The sequence below is a fragment of the Cavia porcellus genome, unplaced genomic scaffold (assembly GCF_034190915.1).
Source record: "Cavia porcellus strain 051 isolate PalLab524CR breed Dunkin Hartley unplaced genomic scaffold, mCavPor4.1 scaffold_26, whole genome shotgun sequence".
Classification (NCBI taxonomy): Eukaryota; Metazoa; Chordata; class Mammalia; order Rodentia; family Caviidae; genus Cavia; species Cavia porcellus.
This window is the reverse complement of record NW_026947509.1, coordinates 47,994,678-48,004,970: the sequence shown is the minus strand read 5'-3', so window position 1 is coordinate 48,004,970 and position 10,293 is coordinate 47,994,678. Positions and strand designations below refer to the sequence as shown.

Sequence of the window (10,293 nt, the reverse complement as noted above, 5' to 3'; positions counted from 1 at the left end):
AAATCCTTTCATGCAGGTAATGAGGCATGGAGAGGACGGTGCCTCGCACAGGTCACAGGGATGCCAGGGTGCTGCTTGGAACATGCCCACTAACGCCCCAAACTGAATCGAAGCTGGCCCTGTTCTGCGCTACCTCCCCTGCCACAAGAAAGAAGATGAAATTGCAACACGGCTACAATCTCCTCCACAAACAAAACTTTAATTTCTCTTGCAACCTTCCCAAAATAGTTTATTCCTGATTTTGCTTTGGAAAAGACCTTTGTCTCTTTCCTCATACTCTCTTTAATAAGAGCACAGTAATTTTTATGTCATTTTTATCAGAATAGTTCTCACTGTGGCTTCATTGTCACTAAAAGTCTTATTATTCTTTATTCTTACAAGCATCACTTAAACTGAAATAACACCTACCAGTCAGTTCCCTGAAAATGTCTTCATCACTCAGCTTTGCTCCCAAAGCTCTCGCAGCCTTCAGTAGGTCAGTTCACAAAGTGGCTTTTGTATGATGCAGAACACTGGCTTCCTCGTTCCCTTTATGCAAACTGTCCGAACAGCAGTTTCCAGAAGCACTTTGCTAGTGCATCCTCGGGGGTTTATTCTGCAATTCTGTGAGTAATGAGAGGAAGCAACAAACAGCCAAAAGGTGGAGTAATGAGGAGAGAGAAATTGATCTCAGCAGAGCTGCTGCTTATAATCAACCAGTCTAATTTCCACACTTCCACATCATGTCAGCTTTTCACCCACATGCAAATTACAAGCACAGTGACATTAAATCTGCAGCTAATGTTCTTGCGCTCTGACAAAGAAGTGAAAGCACTTAGAAGCGCATGGTCATTATGCGGGGAAGGGTAGGGCTCTTGACAAGCCAGTCTGTAAGGTGTCACATTTCCTCATTTCTCCTATGAAGCTGGTATCACCAGGCATGTATACCAGAACCCAGAAAACACGGATGTGGCTGGCTGACAGGTGGCGGTGGACATGATTGTTTTGTCAGGAGTTGGCTCTCAGAAACGAACACGCACACTTGCTGAGAGAACAAGAGCTCTGGCACTGTCAGAGTACGCGCTGCAGACCTGCCACTGTATTAGTCCTGCTAGGAGCAACGATTAAAATCATTTAATTCCCCCAAGTTCACGAAACATGTTGGGGTATACGGTACCTGGCTAGGAGTTCTACGTACCTAAAATAGACATCCCTAGCCTGGTAATTTACAGTCAAATGAAAACGACAGGTGACTAGAGAAGAAATTACAATCTAATAGTCTTGCTAATTCCTCCCATCTATTCTTTCCCTTGTCTCATAAGTTTAAGTCTGGGTCTGTGCAGAGTTGTAATTTCTGCCATATCTGGAAATACTGAAGTTAAATATTCCTTTAAGAGAACACCTTAAATAGACACTCATCCAGTCCACAAATACTGTTCTTACTCCGGATCATTTTGGTAACAGGCAAAGTATAGCAAAGTGGGAAGACAAAAAAAAAAAAAAAAATCACATGCCCCCAAAATTATTTCCACTCATTTGATCCACTTTTGAAAACTCCCAACTTTAGCATTTGTATTAATCAGCCTTCCCTTCTCTAAGACAGTACCCAGCCCTCACTGAGAGGAGGAAAGGTCTGACTTAGCTCATGGATTGTGGGATTCAGTCCATGGTCAGCTAGCTCCAAGCAGAAACTTCATGGCAGAAAGGCCTGGCACAATAAAACTGCTTAATTCATGGTGGCTTGGAGCAGCTGGGAACAGTACCAGAAAGGATCAGGTAAAGAAGCGTATTCAGTACCCAAGCCATGCCTCAGTGACCTACCCAGATGTACCCAGCAGTGTGCTCTATTTACCTGCTAGTGAGGTACTTCAGCCAGTGGAGTGGACCTAGCAGAATAGTTAATGATTTAGGGTAGATCCATTGCCTTCAGGAACATTCTGTTAAGATGCACATATCTTAGAAATAGTCCATCGATCCTGCTGTCATTAGCACCTTAGTAATTAGTTCGTGACCTTAGTGGCCACTAAGTTAAAGAACATCAAATAATATTAAATGTGCTGCTAACACATACTACTTAAAGATCTTGCTAAGATGAGGAATGAGGAACATGTATCTGCTCACAAGACAAAGTGGGGATAAATACAAAGATGCAACGTCAGTGTGACGTGGAGCCACGTTATTAGGACTGACTTTGGGTTGGTAATGGCAGCAAAATGACAAATACACGAGTGCAAGAAATTTATTACAAAATACCTTGAAGTTAGGTCTTTGCTCAACCATCACATGTATATAAATCTCCTAGGGATCTTATTAAAGTGATTCTAAAATGCAAGTGGGGTGCCTGAGGTACTGATTTCCAACAAGTTACCAGATAATGGTCATACAGCGCGGCCATGCAGCCTACCTTTGAGTACTGAAGGGGTTAGGTAACCCATTATAAATTCCCATTACACAGAGGAAAAATCCGAAGGCCAAGAGTTCACTGGTAAATTGGGAGAACTGACTAACGTACATGAAATCAAAGGGCACAAGCAGTAGAAGCAAGGACACGAAAGAGCTGGCGTGATTGAAGACTGACTTCTGATGAGACAATTTCATTCAGTGTGGAACAAAGTATGATCCTGAGGTGTCCAGTTTTTGCACGTGGGATTGCGGCAAGTAAAAGAATGTGCAGCTAATAGGTACTTATAATTTGAATGCAGAAATTGTCAGGAATTTGGAAATTTTTCAGTCCAAAAAATCATAAGCATGATTTAGGAACTAAATGATAAGGAACTCATAGGAAAGATATTTATAACAAAGAATAAATTTGAACCAACTGGATTCATCAAGACAAGTCAAAAAGATCCCTGTGCCTCTCGTTGAGAGTTTACAAACAACCAAGAATGCTCAGACTTCATGAATGCTGGGCTCTCGTGGGCTGGTTGGCCAACCAACACTTTCAAGGTATCAAACATAAGAACAGATCCAACACATTTTTTCCAAAACTTTTCTTAGCACATTATGAGTAATAAAGATGTGGTACAAATACCATCTGCCTTTATTTGCCATCATCTTCCATTTTCTAGAATTTCATAAAGTAATACAAGCTGATAGTGCCTCAGAGTTCATTTGTCCAGGGATCCTGCAGTATTTAAGACAAAGCTGACCCAAAAAACCTGGAAACTTCATTAGAAATAGACCCATTATTTCCTCAACTCCTAAATCAAAAAGACACAAATGAATGCAACCATTAATATCCCTGTATCCTGTTCACATAAGCCCTCTATGTTATACTAAGAATCACTCCAAGATGGAAGAACTCACACAACCAATATATTTTTACCACATAATTGTGAACACCCCGCATGTTTTATATTCTCTCATAAGAACTCACTTTCAATCAAAACTTAATTGTAGAGTAGTGACATTGTAAAATAGTAGAGTAAGTCCGAGGCCTTGCTCCTGCAGAAAAGCATGAAGTTTACAGAACACAGACTGAAATATCAATGAGAATTCTAAAATCCAGTTAAGAAGTTGAACTGCACTAGGCAAACAGGAAGCCCTGAACATCTGTGTGAGACACAAAGAACAGTAACCTTGTTTCACTGGAAGAGAGGACCGGGCCAGAGGACGGAGGAAGCAGTGAGTCCGAGGTTCCAGCTCTTTGGAAGAGCCCAGAAGGAGCTGGTCTCTGTCACGCCCCACTGAGCGCAGGGATGGAACCAGCAGAGTCTGGATGCCTGACAGCTCATGAGAGCAAAGGCAGCACGTGGAGGAGAGAGGCTGGCTGCAGCCAGCAAGAGCCAGCCAAGGGGAGGCTTCTCCCTCCGGAAGGAGGAAAACCCTGGAGCCTGTGTCCAGTGTTCTTGCCCAGGACATGGTTCCTGCCCCTCTTCATTCAGAGTGCTAACTAAGCCAGCCTGATCAGTATTTCTGGGGCCTCTGGTTATAAAAAAAAAAAAAGCGCAAGGGGTCGACTTGCATCTGATGCAGCTCAGCACAATCAGAGAAGCTGCTGGACTTGAGGGAGAGAGGAGTGGACAGCGTGCCCAGCATCCTGAGTTTTGGCAGAGCTGCCCAAAGGCCTGGCATCTATCCCTTATGACATAGAGTTCAAAGTGGCAAGCACAACTTGGATGTCTGGCAGCCACTGAGAGAGAGTGTGGGGCCCACTGCTGTTTGAAAACCAGAGAACTTGCCATGTTGCAGACAAACACCAGGGGAGGCAAGAGATTACAAATAGGTACCTCAAACAAGAAAGCTCTTTAGTAGAGAAATTGCAGCTCTGACAAGGTCTCAGAAGGCCTAAAATACGTAACCCGGCTTACCCACGAGGGTCGCCTCCTATGCATGGCCAGTTGTGTGAGCAATGGGAAAAATCAGCCGCCTTTCCTCCTTCATTGGAGACATTGTATTAGGACACGTATACAGTTCTATATTTTAAAATACACCATCAACTGTTTTAATTATATGTATCCAACTGTGCTATTGGAGACCTAGAGGAACCTCCTGCACCCCGAGACTGGGTGCCCCTTCTTTCCCGCCTCCTCTCCCCTTTTCAATCTCTAGTGACCCAGACAAATGCCAACGCAAAGCAATGAGCAATGTGAAGAAACAAAACCACAGCTCAGGCTAAGGAACCACTTAAATCTTCAGATCAGTCCTAAAGAAACAAAGGGCTGTGAACTGCCTGACAGACGATTTAAAGTATTCACCATAAAGATGTTGTATGAGCTCAGTGGAACATGAAAGAGAAATATCACCAAGTAGGAAAATACTAGAAGGACTCGAATTCTGGAGCTAAAGAAAATACATAACTGAACTGAAAAACAAAATCACTAGAGTTGTTCAACAGACATGATTAAGGAAGATAGAATCACTAAATTCAAAGATAAATGATATAAAATTAGTCAGTGGGACCATAACAATGAAAGCATGAAAACAACTTATGGGATGGAATCAGCTGAACCAAAATATGCATTGTGGTAGCTTCAGAAAGAGAAAGGAAAGAGAACAGACAGCTTATTTAAATAAATAAATGAGTGCAAATCCCCTTCACTTGAGTGTGAGTGCTTTTTGTTGAAGCTAAAAAGAAGAAACTGTGTTCTGGGGAAAGAAAGAAATAGCTCTGGGAATCGAGAAGTCATGGGAAATTAAACACAGAAAAGGCAGCAGAGAAGATGAGGAAGCTGTTCGCAGCGCTGACTCCAGCTCTTGGCAGGATGAGAACCCAAAGGCACCAGTGCAAGGTCGGCCTGGAAAGGGCCGGTAGCCCAATGAGGAAGCACAGGCCAGCGGGCCAGCCACAGGAGAAACCAAGGCTCTTGCAGGATCTGAACCCAGCAGGAGGATCTGAACCCAGCAGGGGGATCTGTTCTGCCAGGGCATCCTCCTGCATGGCCGGTTAGCTTTGGTGAGGAAATCTCCTGAAGGACTGGCGATATTTGGAGTTCCATAGCCAGAATCCATCTGCAGAGGGGCATACTGTTTTGGACCAAGCTACCCTGGGGATTGGAAAATGCAGGACAGTCACTTTGCTGAGTACTCAGCCTGCATGCCAGTTAGGCACCCCAGGGCCACCAGTAGTTTGGGCTGGAGGCAGGAGGTAGGCATTGAACTTTGGGTATTTGAGATCAAGAGTCAACACACAACATGCCACGACCTGACCCACCCAATGGGAAGGGCGCCGAGCTCAGCCAACAGACAGCACTGACCTATTTGGAGGAAGCAGAATTATATGAGACCCTCGGCTGTGGCTGGCTGACTACTCAGTAACCAGCAGAATCTGACATTACAGGACATGAAACGGTGATTCGCCAATCTAAGCATCCCAGCTGGAAGAAATTTTTAAGATTTATTCCCTTTCCTTTTTATTTCCTTTTATCAAATTTTATTTACTTATGTTTAGTGCTACAATTGGAGTTTTGATCACTTGCTCTTTTCTCCTCTTCCTCATTTTCTTTTCCTATTTTTATGTTGCTGCTTCTGAGAAAGAGGAGATGCTTCAAAATGTGGGTATAGGTGGAGGCCTTGGAAGTGAGAGAGTAAGGTGGCAGGTGAAGGTTGGGGTGCAGACTGGAGAAGTTGGTGAGGAAGTAGGAGGTATTGGTGAGTATTCTGGGGTGGCTGCTGAAAAGGTGGGGCTGGTAGGGAGCCCTTGGGGGAGGCTGCCGTGCACTCTGGCAAGCTGGGTCTGCAGGATGGGCTAGTTGGGGTGCACACCGGTGAAGCGGTGCTGAGCTGGCAGAGTGTGGGGAGTGGGTCAGAGCTGGTGTGCACTGCGCACTTGAGGGAGAACAGTTTGGTGAGGCTGGGCTGCACTTAGGGATGGTTGGGGTCTAATGAGGCCCAGTAACTGAATAGCTGGTAACATTGTGCTGTAGCTCTGTAACACTGGGGCATAACAGAAACTGGTTACAGAGTAGATAGGACCTGCTGGGTGAGCAACTTGGGGAAGCTGGCGAGCAGCTAGATGTCAGTGAGTAGCTGCGGGAGGCAGAGAAACTGAGGTAACTTTGCAGGGGTAGCTCCTGCTCTGGGTCATGCATCTGGCCCTCAGGAAAAACAAAGGTCAAGCTGCCTTTTGCCTATTATTTTGCTGTTTAAAGTTTATTAAAGTTGCTAATTTTGACCAAAAAAAAAAAGATATAGGCATAAATGACATCTTTCTGAATAAGGACTTTAGGAGCTCAGGAAATAATAGCAAAAACTGACAAATTGAATTACATTAAATTAAATAGCTTCTGCACAGCCACGAAACAAGAGTGACTAGGTAGCCTAGACGATAGGGAAAATCTTTTCCAGATACTCTTCTAAGGGGAGGATTCATATGAGAATATATTTTAAAAACTCAAATTAACACCAAAACAAGTGATCCAGTAAATGGGCAGACTAAGTACAAACAACCAATAACTCTATGAAAAAAATGTTCAATATCTCTAGTGATCAGGCAAATGCAAATGAAAACTATACTGAATTCCATCTTGCCCTATTCAGAATGGCTGTCATCGAGAATACAGAAGTAATATATGCCAGTGATAAAAAGAACATGTCTACACTGTTGGCGGGAATGTAAACTAGTGGTCACTACAGGGTTCAGTATAGGATGGAATTTTCTCAAGAAACTGTACATAGAACTACCATATGATCCAGTTATACAACCCTTGGATTATACTCAAATAAATATCAGTACACTATAAAGATACCCACATACCTTGGTTCATCATGGCATTATTCACAATGGTCAATTATAGAATCAGCCTAAGTGCTTGTCAGTGGATTAGTGAAAAGTGCTGTATCTATGCAATGGAGAACTATTCAGCCATGAAGAACGAAGGCATGGTGCTTGCAGAATAGTGGATGGAACTTAAAATCATTATACTAAGTAAAATAATCCACAATCAGAAAATAATCGTATCATGTCTTTCATACGTAGAATCTTTCATATGTAGAAAAAAATGACATGAATGTAGAAGAGAGATAAAGAAAAGAAGTGGAGGAGAGGAAAGAATATATAGACAAATACAGAATACTGGAATACTACCACAGTGATACATAAAGCACTTCTAATTCTGGTGTAGAAGTTTAAAAATAACTATAAATATAAAAGTATTTTAATTGAACACAATACAAAAAGGTATAATTTCTGACAGTAAAAAATGTGGCAGGAGAAAAAGTAAAATTCTAGAGTATTTGTATGAAATTGAAATTAGGTTGTTGTTACTTAAAACTGATTAATAAGATGCTTTATGTAAGATTCATGATAAGCATGACAAAAACAATGAAAGGCATACAAAACAAGATGAGAACTAAAGCAAATCAATCACTACCAAAAACTAATGAAACACCCAGAAGACAGCAAGAGAGCAAAAAGACAAAAGTATGAGACACAGAAAACAACGAACAAAATGACAATAACAGTGCCTCCCCGTCAGTAATTACTATAAATTTATATGGGTTGAACGCTGTAAAAAGAAGACATAAAATAGCTAAATGGAGTAAGAAAGCAAAAGAAAAAAATATAACGCACGTATACACTGTCTGTGAGAGACTCGTTTTAGATTTAAAGACACACAGAGGCCCAAAGCAAAAGGCTGAAGAAAGATATTCCATACACCTAGTACCAAATGAAATGAAGAACAGTCACACTTCTGTTAGATCAAATAGACGTCTGAGTCACCTTCTGTAGCTGGGACACAATATCTGACACCAGCGACTTAAAGGAAAAGGGTTATTTTGGTCGTGGTCACAGTCCATGGCCCACCAGAGCCTGGCAGAACAGCACAGCTGAAAGGCCTGGACCAAGGCACACTGCTCATGCTGGGTCACCAGGAAGCAGAGAGCAAACAGGAACCAGGGGGGACCCCCAGGCCCTGCTCCCAGTAACCCACCTCTTCCAGCCACGTCATCTTCTGAGGCACATTTAATTACAGTGCCATCCTCCCCCCTCCCCCCCGTGAGTCAGTCGCCATTCAGCAGGGCTGCCTCTGGGTGCAGAAGGCTTTTGGAGGACCGAAACTGTAACTACTTCAAACTTTCTCCAAAGAGATTAAAATGATATTATATAATGATAAAAGCATCAACTCAAAAGAAATATACATACAAATACATGTCAGCCAATTGCAGAACATCCAAATATATGAAGCAAGCGCTAGCAGAACTGAAAAGCAAAATAGCAACATAACAATGGTAGGAAATTTTAATACCCACTTTCAGCGAGGGCTAGAACATCAAGGCAGATGGACTGAATACTCAGAGTGTTCCACAGGACAGCAGCAGAGCACACATTCTCTTCAAACACAAGAAAAATCCTCCAGAATTGATCATGTATTTGGTTAAAAAAATTTTTTACAAAGTTAAAATCATACCAAGCATGCCTGCCAATCATGGAATGAAATGAGACATAAGTGGCAGAAGAAAAACTAGAAAATTCACAAATACATGGACAGTAATATATTCTTGAACAGCAAATAAGTCAATGAACAATTTAACACGGAAAAGCAGAAAACATCTTGAAACAAATGAAAATACAATATAATAAAACTTACTAGGTGCACCAAATATAGTACTAAGAGGAAATTTTATACTCCTAAATAACTACATTTAAAAAAGAAAAAAAATTTAAGATAAAAAGAAAGTTTTCCAATAAACCATGTAACTTTACACCTTGAGGTACTAGGAGAAAGAGAACAAATTAATCAAAAACTGATAGAAAAAAGAAATTACAATGAGGACAACAATAAAATAAAGAATAGAAAACAAAATTATGAAACAGCTGGCTTTTTTTTTTTTTTTTTTTTTGTACCAGGGATGGAACTCACAACCTCACACTTGCCAGGCAGGCACTTATGCCGCTGAGCTAAATCCCCAGCCCCAAACGCTGGCTTTTAATACATCAACAAAATTGACACAAAATTTCAGCTAGATAAACTAAGAAAAGATGCAAAAAAGTAAAATGACAGATAAGAGAGGGGACATCACCATTTAGATCACAGAAATTAGGAGACTTCTGTGCACAATTATATACCAAATACTGAATAATGAGAATAAGTGAATAGATATTTCCATAAACATATCCCCTACCAAACCCAACAATGAGGTGAATCAGAAACAAACTCTGCCGTCAAAGATATTTCCAGGACAATGGAATTTTACCAAATATTTAAAGATGACAGTATCAATCCTTCCCAAACCTCTCCAAGACATTGAAGAGAACACTTCTATACATATTTTATGAAATTATCATGACCCTCACAGCAAAGTAACTATAAGACAACTATAGACCAGTATCCATGGTAAATGCAGGTGCAAAAGTCTCCAACAAAATACAAGCAACCTAAGTTAATAGCACATTAAAAGGATTATGCACGCTGACCAAGTGGCATTCAGCCGTGGGATAAGGAATAGTTCAGTGTATAGAAATCAGTAGATGTGACCGGCACATTAGCAAACAAAAGATAAGAGCCACATGGTCTTCTCAAAGACACAGAAAAAAATTAAAAGTTGTTTACGATAAAAAACACACACTAGGAATAGCAGAAGACTACCTTGCAACTTAATAAAAGCTATGCATAAAAAGCCTCGGAGTGCCATCTTATGCATCGGCAGAAGTTGAAAGAATTTCCTCTGAGATCAACAAGAAGGCCCAGGCTCACTGCTTCTGTTCCACACAGCACTGAGAGCAGTGACCACAGCAGCTGGACAGGGCAAAGAAAGGTATATGGAAATGAAGACGTCGAATTATCCCTGAGTACCAACAACCTGATTTTCTGTGTAGGTACCTCTAAAACTTCCACAAAATTCATCAGCTGTATGGATTCACCCACTTTCAGC

The 10,293-nt window shown here is 41.5% G+C and overlaps 1 long non-coding RNA gene across 1 annotated transcript in view; it reads right to left on the bottom strand.

Annotated features, from left to right (window-relative positions):
- Positions 1 to 414: 414 nt before the first annotated feature.
- LOC106028601 (uncharacterized) overlaps positions 415 to 10,293 on the bottom strand; it is a 148,064-nt gene continuing 138,185 nt past the window's right edge. Inside the window, exon 7 of the long non-coding RNA XR_010043520.1 lies at positions 415 to 603. This is a non-coding gene — a long non-coding RNA (uncharacterized LOC106028601). The remainder of the gene's footprint in view (positions 604 to 10,293) is intronic.